The sequence below is a fragment of the Sapajus apella genome, unplaced genomic scaffold (assembly GCF_009761245.1).
Source record: "Sapajus apella isolate SASKATOON/1434 unplaced genomic scaffold, GSC_monkey_1.0 scaffold128, whole genome shotgun sequence".
NCBI lineage: Eukaryota > Metazoa > Chordata > Mammalia > Primates > Cebidae > Sapajus > Sapajus apella.
The window spans coordinates 4,124,551-4,138,823 of NW_022437068.1; the positions used below are offsets into that span (position 1 = coordinate 4,124,551).

At 39.5% G+C, this 14,273-nt stretch overlaps 1 protein-coding gene and 1 pseudogene across 10 annotated transcripts in view; one reads left to right on the forward strand and one right to left on the reverse strand.

Moving 5' to 3' along the window:
• TMCC1 (transmembrane and coiled-coil domain family 1) overlaps nucleotides 1–14,273 on the forward strand; it is a 255,819-nt gene that overhangs the window by 14,969 nt on the left and 226,577 nt on the right. The gene's annotated exons all lie outside the window — the stretch shown is intronic.
• On the reverse strand, nucleotides 10,484–10,647 carry LOC116539446 (annotated as a pseudogene).

A 14,273-nucleotide genomic window follows, 5' to 3' on the forward strand; every position in this document is an offset into this window, starting at 1 on the left:
TGGTAACTTTGATAAAGAGTAGTTTTAGTGGCGAAGTTGGGGGTTAAAGTCTGATTGGAGATGTTGTCTTTCCAAATGCAAAACATTTCCTAAATGCTGATGAGACTGGGTACTCAGATTAAAATCTGTAACTCTAGGCAGATGTTTTTGGCAGGAGAAGATTTAAGATATTTAAGTAATATTATTAACAACTGGCTTAATTATTCATTTAAAGTAATATTGGGAAATTTACTTTGAGGAGATCTTCAGGGTTTATTTTTAAAATTTTTATTTTTTTTCTTTTCTGTAGGGATGGGTGTCTCTGTATGTTGCCTTGGCTGGTCTCAAACTCTTGGCTTCAAGCAATCCCCCGCCTCAGCCTTCGAAAATGCTGAGATTATAGGCATGAGCCACCAAACCTGGCCCATAAATTTTTGATTCATACCTTCAGGATTTTAAAAATTGTCCTTAGAAATTTTTATGAAAAAGAAAAAATGTAAGGATTGGCTAGGAGCTAATTAGCATTAGTCACTCTTCTTTCTTAGGTTTTAGGGCTGAAAGACTCTTTAAATATAGTCTTTGTTCTGTCAGTGGGGCTTATGAGAAGAACCTCTTCACACTCCTATTTCTTCTTCTTCTTCTTTTTTTTTTTTTTTTTTTGAGATGGAATTTGCCCTTGTTGCCTAGCCTGGAGTGCAGTCTCGCAATCTCGGCCCACCACAACCTCTGCCTTCTGGGTTCAAGTGATTTTCCTGCCTCAGCCTCCTGAGTAGCTGGGATTACAGGCATGTGCTACCATGCCCGGCTAATCTCCATGTTGGTCAGGCTGGTCTTGCACTCCTGACCTCAGGTGATCCACCCACCTTGGCCTCCCAAAGTGCTGGGGTTATAGGTGTGAGCCACCATGCCCAGCCCTGTTTGTTCTTCTTGAATAAATGTATCCAGTCTGTGTAGCATCCTCAGCCAGATGAGCATATAAATAACCAAAGTGGATGGGTGTGGTTAGATGTAACTTAGTCTTGGCTTTTATGGAAGACCTCTTTTTCTTCATTTATTAAAAAAAAAATTTATTGAATATTTTCATATTTGTTGGCTCTGTTGTAGGTGTTGAAGATACAGTGGATAAGCGCTTCTACCCTAATGGAGTTTATGTTTTAGTGGAAATGAAGTAGCAGATTGGGGCCAAGACTTGTTAGTGGTCTCACATTGGTGTAGGTAATCTTTTTTTTTTTTTGTTTGTTTGTTTGTGTTTTTTTGTTTTGTTTTGAGACAGAGCTTGCTCTGTTGCCCACGCTAGAGTGCAGTGGTATGATCTTGGCTCACTGCAACCTCTGCTTCTGGGGTTCAAGCAATTCTCCTGCCTCAGCCTCTCCAGTAGCTGGGATTACAGGCGCCTGCTGCCACGGCTGGCTAATTTATTTTTTATTTTTAGTAGAGGCAGTGTTTCTCCATGTTGGCTAGGCTGGTCTCAAACTCCTGACCTCAGGTGATCCACCCACTTGGGCCTCCCACAGTGCTGGGATTACAGGAGTGAGTGATGGAGCCCGGCCCTTCTTCTTTTTTTTTTAAATAGCGATGGAGTCTTGCTGTATTGCTCAGGCTGGATGAACTACTGGGCTTAGGTGATCCTCCTACCTAAGATCCTGAGTAGCTGTGACTACAGATGTACCATCATGCCCGCATCTAGTATTGGTCATCTTACGTAGTGTGGGCATATGGAAAACCTGAAGAAGGTTGTTGTGAGCTGATTTTCCTTTCTGACAACTTAAGACAGTACTCAAATACTGTGGAGGATAAGGAAAACAGAGGTAAGCAATTATCTGACAGACTTTGATTATTAAGAGAGAAGTAACATAACACTCAAAGGAAACTTCATATATATGAAGTTTATTTTCTACTTTTTATTTGTCTTATTTGTTTTTCTTTTTTTAGAGATAGAGCCTTACTCAGCTGGAGCACAGTTGTGCAGTCATAGCTCACTGCAGCTTCAAACTCCCGGGCTCAAGTGATTGTCCCACCTCACCCTCCCATGTACCTAGGACTACAGGTGTGCACCACCATACCCAGCTAATTTTTGTATTTTTTGTAGAGATGGGGTCTTGGTATGTTGCCCAGGCTCAAGCAGTCCTCCCACCTCAGCCTTGCAAAGTGTTGGGATTGTGGACATGAGCCACTGCACCTGCCCTCTATGTTTTGTTTATTTATTTTTAATTTATTTCGTTTTTTGTAGAGATAAGGTGTTGCTGTGTTGACAAAGCTGGTCTTGAACTCCGAGGCTCAAGCAGTCCTCCCGCCTCAGCTTCTCAAAGTGCTGGGATTACAGGTGTGAACCACTGTGCTCAGTTCTAGCCTCTATTTTTTAGATTCTTAGATGCCATAAATGGCAGCTGGTGAAATTGATTCCATAGTAAATTGAGTCAGAAGACATTAGAGAATGTATTATAGGCAAGGCATTATGCCAGGTGCTAGTAGTCAAATAATAATTTTTAGGTACTTTGTAGAAGTATTAGCTTTGACCCACTTTTAGAATTCTCTTATGTGTAATGTGAATCTAAAATAAACTTTTAGAATTTTTATTTTAAACTCATTTTGAATGGGAATATACAGATGTTGAAAAAATAGAAATGAAAGTCTCACTTTAATCCCTGATTCCTGGTCCTCAGTTCTCCTCCTTAGAAACAATCATTTTTACCTCTTTTTGTGTCTCCCTCCAGATATTTTATGTACATATGTGTGTATATATGTACATACATACTTATAAAAAACTCAAATAGAGGTCTGCTATTCAAGCAAATCTATACCTTGCTTTTTTTTTCCTCATAAAATATAGGGTGAGGATCCCAAATTTGAAAATCCAAAATCTGAAACCTTTTGGGTGCCAACATAACACTCAAAGGAAATGCTGCTTGGATTTGGGATGTTCACCTGGTATGTATAATGAAAATATTTTAAAATGTGAAAAAAAATCTGAAGTCTAAACCCCTTCTGGTTCCAAGCATTTTGGACCAGGGATTAACCTTATGCTACTTACAAGCTTGTGTCATTAAAAAACTATTTTTAAACTTATTTTTTATTTTTATTTTTTAGATACATGGTGTCACTCTGTCACCTATGCTGGAGTGCAGTGGTGCATGTGATCATAGCTAACTGCAGCCTCAGCTTCCTGGGCTCAAGGGATTCTCTTAGCCTCCCAAGTAGCTGGGACTACAGGCATGCACCACCACGCCTGGGTAATTTTGAAAATTTTTCATAGAGACAGGTTGCTGGGTTGCCCAGGTTGATCTCAAACTCCTGGCCTTAAGCAGTCCTCCCATCTCTGCCTCCCAAAGTGGTGGGATTATAAGTGTGAGCCACTGCACTTGGCCAACTTGTGTCAGTTTTTTTCAGCTGTACACTGTTCCATGTTATGTATTTCCTGTGATTTTATTTCTTTTGGGTTTTCCATATGCCCACACTGCATTAAGATAACCAGTGTTAGTCTTGAGACCACTAACAAGTCTTGTCCCTAATCTGCTGTGTAGTTTCCACTAGAATTAAAGCTCCATTAATTTCCAAGGAAAGGCCAGGTGTGGTGGCTCTCACCCTTGTAATCCTAGCACTTTGGGAGGCCGAGGCAGACAGATCACCTGAGGTCAGGAGTTCAAGACCAGCTTGGCCAACATGGCAAAACCCTGTCTCTACTAAAAATATAAAAATTAGCTGGGCGTGGTGGTGGGTGCCTGTAATCCCAGCTGCTCAGGAGGCTGAGGTGGGAGAATTGCTTGAACCTGGGAGGCTGAGATTGCAGTGAGCCAAGATTGCACCACTGCACTCCAGCCTGCATAATAGCAAGACTCTGTCTTAAAAAAAAAAAAAAAAAAAAAAAAAAATTATACGGGTAGACAAAATGTATATCATTAGGATATATTCAGTTGTAAATTATGGAAATAATAATTTTAAAAAACAGGAAATCTAACAGTGACTTGAGCTATAAAAACATTTAATTTTCTTACATAAACAAAAGCAAGGAGATAGATAATTCAGCACTAGTTCAGTAGCTCAGCAATATTTAGGACTCAGATTTTTTCCCCTCACCTTTGTTTTCCTCATTATGTTGGCTTTTCAGCCTCCCTGTGTCACCTTGTGGTTGCAGCATGGCTGCCTCAGCTCCAAGCAGCACAACCAACTGCATTCAAAAACAGGTTTTTTTTTTTTTACTGGGAAGGTGCTGCCATTTTACATGGGAAGAAAAAAAATCCCAGAAGTCTCCTAAACAGTGCTTTGTAAACTTTAGTCTACATAGAATTGCTTGGGGAGCTTGTTAAAATACAGTTCATATTGCATATTTGTGGAATCTACTTCCAGAGATTCTGAAATCCATAGGTTTGGAGTAGGGCCTGAGAATTTGTATCTCTGTTAAGCTCCCATGTAATGCTGATGCTATGGGGTCAGCAGACCATGCTTTTGAGTGCACTTCCCTATGTAATGTCTCCTTACATTTCACTGGGAGTTGTATTGCTACCCATGACCCCAAGTGTGTCTGGGAAACAGAATATAACAGCTATATTACCTGAAACCAATCATTACTATCTTGAACAAAGTGTGAGTTCTGGTTAATGAGGAAGAAGAGAGAAATGGCTGTTGGATTGACAACTGTGTCTAGCACTTTTGATGTTACAAATAATGCTGCAGTGAATACTGGTGCTCTGAAGAAGAGGTAGATGTAATTAAATTTTTAGCAAGTATTTTAAAATTTTTCTCTCAAGACTTTAGTTGGAATCATTTTACAATCAGCAGTCTATGAAGAATTAGGATTTTGCTACTGAAGATAATACTTGGAAATATAACTATCTAAATATATTGAGAAGTTGCTTTAAATAAGGAGTAGACTCCATATTTATATTGCTCCAGAAAACAGACAGTAGGCAGAATCTACTGCAGAGGTGGATGTTATTCCATTAAGGAGAAGACCTTTCTAACATAATATCTGTACTAAAATGAAGTAGACTAAGTTGTGAGGTCTCTGTCATTAAAGATAGTCAAGTATGGCTGGATGATTGGCGATATCACGGAAGGTGTTCCTGCAAGAGTTTAGACTACATGATCTCTCTTGTTCCTCCCAGCTCTTAAGATTTTCTGATTTCTTTTTTCTTTTTTTTTAAAAATATTTTCAGGCTTTTATTTAGGATGATGAAAATATTTTGGAACTAGATAGAGTTGGTTGCAAAACACGGGGAACGTACTTAATGCCACCGAATGGTATACTTTAAGATGGTCAATTTTATTTTTTTAAGTTATACTTTAAGTTCTGGGGTACATGTGCAGAACATGCAGGCTTGTTACATAGGTATACACGTGCCATGGTGGTTTGCTGCACCCATCAACCTGTCATCTACATTAGGTATTTCTCCCAATGCTATCCCTCCCCTAGGCCCCCACTCCCCAACAGGCCCTGGTGTGTGATATTCTCCTCCGTGTCCAAGTGTTCTCATTGTTCAACTCCCACTTACGAGTGAAAACATGCAGTGTTTGGTTTTCTGTTCTTATGTTAGTTTGCTGAGAATGATGGTTTCTAGCTTCATCCATGTCCTGCAAAGGACATGACTCATTCTTTTTTTGTGGTTGCATAGTATTCCATGGTATATATGTGCTACATTTTCTTTATCCAGTCTATTATTGATGGGCATTTAGGCTGGTTCCAAGTCTTTGCTACTGTAAACAGTGCTGCAGTAAACATACATGTGCATGTGTCTTTGTAGTAGAATGCTTTATAATCCTTTGGGTATATACCCAGTAATGGGATTGCTGGGTCAAATGATATTTCTAGTTCTAGATCTTTGGGAAATTGCTTCACTGTCTTCCACAATGCTTGAACTAATTTACACTCCCACCAACAGTGAAAAGCATTTCTATTTCTCCACATCCTCTCTAGCATCTGTTGTTTCCTGACTTTTTAATGGTTGCTACTCTAACTGGCGTGAGGTGGTATCTCAATGTGGTTCTGACTTGCGTTTCTCTAATGACCAGTGAAGATGAGCGTTTTTTCATGTTTGTTGGCTGCATAAATATCTTCTTTTGAGAAGCATCTGTTCATATTTCATATCCTTCACCTACATTTTGATAGGGTTTTTTTTTCTTGTAAAATTGTTTAAGTTCTTTTAGATTCTGGATATTAGCTCTTTGTCAGATGGATAGATTGCAAAAATTTTCTCCCATTCTATAGGTTGCCAGATCACTCTGATGATAGTTTCTTTTGCTCTGCAGAAGCTTTTTAGTTTAATTAGATCCCATTTGTCTATTTTGGCTTTTGTTGCCGTTGCTTTTGGTGTTTTAGTCATGAAGTCTTTGCCCATGCCTATGTCCTGAATGGTATTGACTAGGTTTTCTTCTAGGGTTTTTATGTTTTTAGGTCTTATGTTGAAGTCTTTAATCCATCTTGAGTTAATTTTTGTGTAAGGCATAAGGAAGGGATCCAGTTTCAGCTTTCTGCATATGGCTAGCCAGTTTTCCCAACACCATTTATTAAATAGGGAATCCTTTTTCCTTTGCTTGTTTTTGTCAGGTTTGTGAAAGATCAGATGGTTGCAGATGTGTGGTGTTATTTTTGAGGCCTCTGTTCTGTTCCATTGGTCTGTATGTCTGTTTTGGTACCAGTACCATGCTGTTTTTGTTACTGTAGACTTGTAGTGCAGTTTGAAGTCAGGTAGTGTGATGCCTCCAACTTTGTTCTTTTGCTTAGGATTGTCTTGGCTATGTGGGCTCTTTTTTGGTTCCATATGAAATTTAAAGTAGTGTTTTACAATTCAGTGGTAGCTTGATGGGGATAGCATTGAATCTATAAATTACGTTGGGCAGTGTGTCCATTTTCATGATATTGATTCTTCCTGTCTATGAGCATGGAATGTTTTTCCATTTGATTGTGTCCTCTCTTATTTCCTTGAGCAGTGGCTTGTAGTCCTCCTTGAAGAGGTCCTTCATATCCCTCGTAAGTTGTATTCCTAGGTATTTTATTCTCTTTGTAGCAATTGTGAATGGGAGTTCACTCATGATTTGGCTCTCTGTTATTGATGTATAGGAATGCTTGTGATTTTTGCACATTGATTTTGTATCCTGAGACTTTGCTGAAGTTGTTTATCAGCTTAAGGAGATTTTGGGCTGAGACAATGGGGTTTTCTAAATATACAATCATGTCATTTGCAAACAGAGACAATTTGACTTCCTCTTTTCCTAATTGAATATTCTTTATTTATTTCTCTTGCCTGATTGCCCTGGCCAGAACTTCCCGGTGAAACCCCGTCTCTACTAAAAATACAAAAAATTAGCTGGGCATGGTGGCGTGTGCCTGTAATCCCAGCTACTCAGGAGGCTGAGGCAGGAGAATTGCCTGAACCCAGGAGGCAGAGGTTGCGGTGAGCCAAGATAGCGCCATTGCACTCCAGCCTGGGTAACATGAGCGAAACTCCGTCTCAAAAAAAAAAAAAAAAAAAAAAACTTCCCATACTATTTTGAATAGGAGTGGTAAGAGAGGGCATCCTTGTCTTGTGCTGGTTTTCAAAGGGAATGCTTCCAGTTTTTGCCCATTCAGTATGATAGTGGCTGTGGGTTTGTCATAAAAATAGCTCTTACTATTTTGAGATAGATTCTGTCAATACCTAGTTTGTTGAGAGTTTTTAGCATGAAGCGCTCTTGAATTTTTTTGAAGGCCTTTTCTGCATGTGGTGAGATAATCGTGGTTTTTGTCATTGGTTCTGTTTATGTGATGGATTATGTTTATTGGTTTGCATATGTTGAACCAACCTTGCATCCCAGGGATGAAGTCGACTTGATCATGGTGGATAAGCTTTTTGATGTGCTGCTGGATTTGATTTGCCAGTATTTTATTGAGGATTTTTGCATCTATGTTCATCAGGGATATTGGCCTGAAATTTTCTTTTTTTGCTGTGTCTCTGCCAGGTTTTGGTACCAGGATGATGCTGGCCTCATAAAATGAGTTAGGAAGGACTGCTTCTTTCTTTTTGTACCTCCGGTAGAATTCAGATGTGAATTCGTCTGGTCCTGGACTTTTTTGTTTGGTAGACTATTAATTACTGCCTCAATTTCAGAACTTGTTATTGGTCTATTCAGGGATTTGACTTCTTCCTGGCTTAGTCTTGGGAGGGTGTATGTGTCCAGGAATTTATCCATTTATTCTAGATTTTCTAGTTTATTTGCATAGAGGTGTTTGGATGAATTGCTAACTAGAATAACCAGTTTAGAGAAGAACATAAATGACCTGAAAAACACAGCATGAGAACTTCGTGAGGCATACACAAGTATCAATAGCTGAATCAATCAAGTGGAAGTAAGGATATCAGAGATTGAAGATCAATGAAATAAAGCAAGAAGACAAGATTAGAGGAAAAAAAGAGAGAAAAGAAACGAACAAAGTCTCCAAGAAATATGGGACTATATGAAAAGACCAAATCTACATTTAACTGGTGTACCTGAAAGTGACAGGGAGAATGGAACCAAGTTGGAAAACACTCTTCAGGATATTATCCAGGAGAATTTTTCCAACCTAACAAGGCAGGCCAACATTCAAATTCAAGAAATACAGAAAACACCACAAAGATACTCCTCGAGAAGAGCAACCCCGGACACATAACTGTCAAGATTCACCAAGGCTGAAATGAAGGAAAAAATGTTAAGCGCAGCCAGGGAGAAAGGTCAGGTTACCCACAAAGGGAAGCCCGTCAGACTAACAACGGATCTCTCTGCAGATACCCTACAAGCCAGAAGAGAGTGGGGGCCAATATTCAACATTCTTAAAAGAATTTTCAACCCATAATTTCATATCCAAACTAAGCTTTATAAGTGAAGGAGAAATAAAATCCTTTACAGACAAGCAAATGCTGAGAGATTTTGTCACTACCAGTCCTGTCTTACAAGAGCTCCTGAAGAAAGCACTAAACATGGAAAGGAGCAACTGGTACCAGCCACTGTAAAAATATACCAAATTGTAAAGACCATCAATGCTATGAAGAAACTGCATCAACTAATGGGCAAAATAACCAGCTGGCATCATAATGACAGGATCAAATTTACATGTAACAATATTAACCTTAAATGTAACCGGGCTAAATGCCCCAATTAAAGACACAGACTGGCAAATTGGGTAAAGAGTCAAGACCCATTGGTGTGCTGTATTTAGGTGCTGTATTTAGGTGCAAAGACGCACACAGGCTCAAAATAAAGGGATGGGGGAATATTTACCAAGCAAATGGAGAGCAAAAAAAAAAAGCAGGGGTTGCAGTCCTAGTCTCTGATAAAATGGACTTTAAACCAACGAAGATCAAAAGAGACAAAGGCATTACATAATGATAAAGGGATCAATGCAACAAGAACTAACTATCCTAAATATGTAGGCACCCAATATTTAGAGCACTCAGATTCATAAAACAAGTTCTTAGGACCTACAAAGAGACTTAGACTTCCACACAATAATGGAAGACTTTAACACCTCACTATCAATATTAGATCAATGAGATAGAAAATTAACAAGGATGGCCAGGTGCAGTGGTTCACACCTGTAATTCCAGCACTTTGGGAGGCCATGGTGGGCAGATCACGAGGTCGGGAGTTCAAGACCAGCCTGGCCAACTTGGTGAAACCTCGTCTCTACTAAAAATACAAAAATTAGCCTGGTGGTGAGCACCTGTAATCCCAGCCTTGGGAGGCTGAGGCAGGAGAATCACTTGAACCTGGGAGGCAGAGGTTGCAGTGAGCCAAAATTGTGCCATTGCACTCCAGCCTGGGTGACAAGAGCAAGACTCCATCTCAAAAAAAAAAAAAAGAAAGAAAATTAACAAGGATACCCAGGACTTGAATTCAGCTCTGGACCAAGCGGACCTAACAGACATCTACAGAACTCTCCACCCCAAATCAACAGAATGTACATTCTTCTCAGCACCACATCGTACTTTAGTCTAAATACTGCTCAGCAAATGCAAAAGAATGGAAATCATAACAGTCCCTCAGACCACTGTGCAATCAAATTAGAACTCAGGATTTGAGTGAGTTTCTTAAACTCGAAATTGCACAACTACGTGGAAACTGAACAACCTCTTCCTGAATGACTACTGGGTAAATAATGAAATTAAGGCAGAAATAAATATGTTCTTTGAAACCAATGAGAGCAAAGATACAATGTACCAGAATCTCTGGGACACATTTAAAGCAGTGTGTAAAGGGAAATTTATAGCACTAAATGCCCACAAGAGAAAGCAGGAAAGATCTAAAATTGACACCCTAACATCACAATTAAAAGAACTAGAGGCCAGGCACAGTGCCTCACACATGTAATCCCAGCACTTTGGGAGGCTGAGGCGGGCGGATCACGAGGTCAGGAGATCGAGACCATCCTGGCCAACATGGTGAAACCCTGTCTCTACTAAAAATACAAAAATTAGCTGGGTGTGATGGCATACACCTGTAGTCCAAGCTACTCAGGAGGCTAAGGCAGGAGAATTGCTTGAACCCGGGAGGCGGAGGTTGCAGTGAGCTGAGATTGCGCCACTGCATTCCAGCCTGGCACCTGGCGATGGAGCAAGACTCTTGTCTAAAAAAAAAAAAAAAAAAAAAAAAAAGAACTAGAGAAGCAAGAGCACACAAATTCAACACTTGATCTTAGCCAAAAGGCCTGGAAGCGATGAGCACACAAATTCAAAAGCTAGCAGAAGACAAGGAGTAACTAAGACCAGAGCAGAACTGAAGGAGATAGAGACACGAAAAACCCTTCAAAAAAATCAGTGGATCTAGGAGCTGCTTTTTTGAAAAGATCAACAAAATAGCCAGACTAATAAAGAAGAAAGAGAAGAATCAAATAGCAATAAAAATGATAAAGGGGAGGGATATCACCACCGATCCCACATAAAACTACCATCAGAGATTTTTTTATTTTTAGTGACCTCTTTCCTCATTGCTGATATTCGTACTGAAGAGAATGTAATGTCTTGATGACTTTAGTTCCTTACTAACTGGAGGAGAAAAAAAAAGAAATGTTTGTCAGTCAGCAGGAGTATAATGCTAAAAAAAAGGCAGTTCTTAAAAAATGTGTAGACAAGTAGAGTACTAGGTATGTACATGTGATTTCTATTTTATTTTTATTTGAGAGAATTTTTTAAGATTAGCCTTTCAAGAACATTTTGAGGATGCTGTTCTCAAGGATTGTTAAAGTTTATAATTTTACACTAAATGATAAAAAGTAAAGGTTGCTGTAATGTAGAAGTTGGCAGGGATTTGTGTGTTAAAACTAGCTTTAGTTCCTAACTCTGCTACTTGCTGTGTATAGTGGGACATTTATGAGATTTAATTGTCTCTTTTGTTGAGAACAGTATCTCTCAGAGTTTTGTACACTGCAAATAATTTATGCTGAGCTTAATGCCTGGCACATAGGTGGCATAAACTTAATGCCAGTTATTTTTAGTAGCAACTATTTTCGACAGTATTGCTTACATTTTTGAGTTTTCTAATTGTACATGTGCAGCAAGGTAAGTTGGGAGGTTACATCAGCAAGCTTTACAAATAAAGCCTAAGAATTACTACCTATGGGGGTTTTTCCATACCACATCTAATTCACGAATTCTTTAGTTCTCCAACACTGAGTGTTCAACAATTCCATTCAATTCTAGTACCATCTACCTGGAGTTAGTGTCAGATTCTCATAAATGAAAGGGCTCAGTCCTAAAAGACTGCCCCTACTTAGGACGCTAGTCACAAGTCTTGGGTCACCCATAACTTCTGTCTGGCTTGGCTATAAATTCAGGTTCCCATGACCCCTTCCTCACTGGAAAGACTCATAGAACTCAGGATAACACTTTTCTTATGTTTACCAGTTTATTATAAAGGGTACAACTCAGGAACAGCTAAATGAAATAAACACATAGGGCAAGCTATAGGGGAGGGGTGTGGGGCTTTCATGTCCTCTCTGGGCATAACACCCTCCCAGCACCTCCATGTATTCACTACCCGGGAATCATTCCAAACCCCATGGTTTAGTCCCCAGCTCTCTTCCCCAAAGGTTGAGAAGTGGAGGACTAAAAGTACCAATACTCTAATCACTTGGTTGGCTCCCTTGGCAACCAGCCCTATCCTGAAGCTATCTAGAGGCCCACCAAGAGTCACGTAAACTCAGGTGTGGTTGAAAGTAACATGTTATGAATAACAAAAAGTACTACTATTACTGAGGAAAACCTAAGGGTTTTAGGAGCTCTGTTGGGAATCAGGGACAAAGACCAAATATATATGTTTCTTATGTACATTACTTTATGCACACATTTCTTTGTGTACACTGCTGCACACAAAACTAGATTTTGTTTTTAAACAGAGGGCTGGGTTTCAGAATATCAGTATTGAATTCTTTAGGTCATTGATACATTTCTTTCTTTAGCCATTGTGTCACCGATTTGGTTATTGATAATGTCAGTAACATTTGTTTTGAGATCCTTTGATGAAAGGTTCCATTGAAACAACTAGGCTGGGCATGGTGGCTCACACCTGTAATCCCAGCACTTTGGGAGACCAAGGTGGGTGGATCACTTGAGATCAGGAGTACAATGACCAGCCTGGCCAACATGGTGAAACCCCGTCTCTACTAAAAATACAAAAATTACCTGGACATGGTGGTGCCCGCCTGTAATCCCAGCTCCTTGGGAGGCAAAGACAGGAGAATCGCTTGAACCCCAGAGATGGAGGTTGTTGTGAGCCAAAATTGCGCCATTGCACTCCACCTGGGTGACAGAGCAAGACTCCATCTCAAAAGAAAAAAAAAAAAAGCAGCTAAATGCCATATTCCTGAGGGGTGTTTATCAAATTCCAGTATTGTTTCTTTTTTTGCTTAAGCATTTGTCTTCAGATGGCTGAACTCTAATCCCATGGCGGAGTTAATTCTGCACTGTGATATGACAAAAACAGATCATTTTTTTCTGACAGGAATAATGCTCTTTTTTCCTAAATTATCGAGTCATGAAATTTGGGTAGAAATGCCTTTTGGTGGTCTTAATCTCTTTATTGGTTAAACAATAGCATGTGAATTTTCATAGCCAGGAAAGGAAGAGTAAATTGTTTGGAATTCCAAATTCTTTCCTGCTTGCCTTTTTTTTTCCTTTCTGCCTGCCTATTTTAATATATTTGTTAGAGATGTGGGTATTGTCTTCTTCTAACACTGGGATTTCCATTAGAATGTAAGCCTTAAATTAATATTTTAGATGTTTTAGAACATCTGTGGGAAGTATCTTGATATACAAGAGTGTGTACTAGTCTAACATAGTGTGTAGCAGAGTTCTTGGCACATATAGGCACACAATAAATATCTGTTATTCTTCTAGAAATTAGAAGCCTCTGTTCTAGTGTTTGTATGCCACCAACTATCTGTGTGACCTGGAGTCTCATTTCTTATCTTTAGAATAGCTTCTCTTTTAGCTCTGATTCAGTGACTCAGTTCATTCTGGTCTACTCAGTTCATTCTGGTCTTATTTTTTAAAAACTTATTTCTACTATGGCATTAAAGTCAGTTTCTTGAAAATAAGCAATGCAGTCACCAGATAGGCTGAACTGGGAAATGTTGTGAAATAAGCCATGTTCTGTGGCTTCAGTTATTTGCTTGGCTATATGTTCTTTCTTAACTCTGGTAGAGTTATGCCATATTTGCTACCCCTACCAGGTTGGGACTAGATATTTATTTATTTAGAGACAGATTTAAACTTAACACTGAGTTAGTATTTATTGAATACCTAAACTATTGTTAAGGAATTTAGATTTTTTTTTTTTTTGAGACGGAGTTTCGCTCTTGTTACCCAGGCTGGAGTGCAATGGCGCGATCTCGGCTCACCGCAACCTCCGCCTCCTGGGTTCAGGCAATTCTCCTGCCTCAGCCTCCTGAGCAGCTGGGACTACAGGCACGCGCCACCATGCCCAGCTAATTTTTTGTATTTTTAGTAGAGACGGGGTTTCACCATGTTGACCAGGATGGTCTCGATCTCTTGACCTCGTGATCCACCCGCCTCGGCCTCCCAAAGTGCTGGGATTACAGGCTTGAGCCACCGCGCCCGGCAGGAATTTAGATTTGATATGGCACTTCAAGAAACTTACTTTCCAGTGTGTAAGAGGAAAACATGAAAACTAACTAAGGCCATATGGTTTATATTATGGAAATATAAGGAAGGAAAAGAATAGGTGACTGCTGAAGTGAGTAGAGGAGGATTTGATATGTGTTGTCTATTTGGAATGTTGAAGAAGAAGGCTATCATTGCAAGTATGAAAAATAACATGAATGAAAG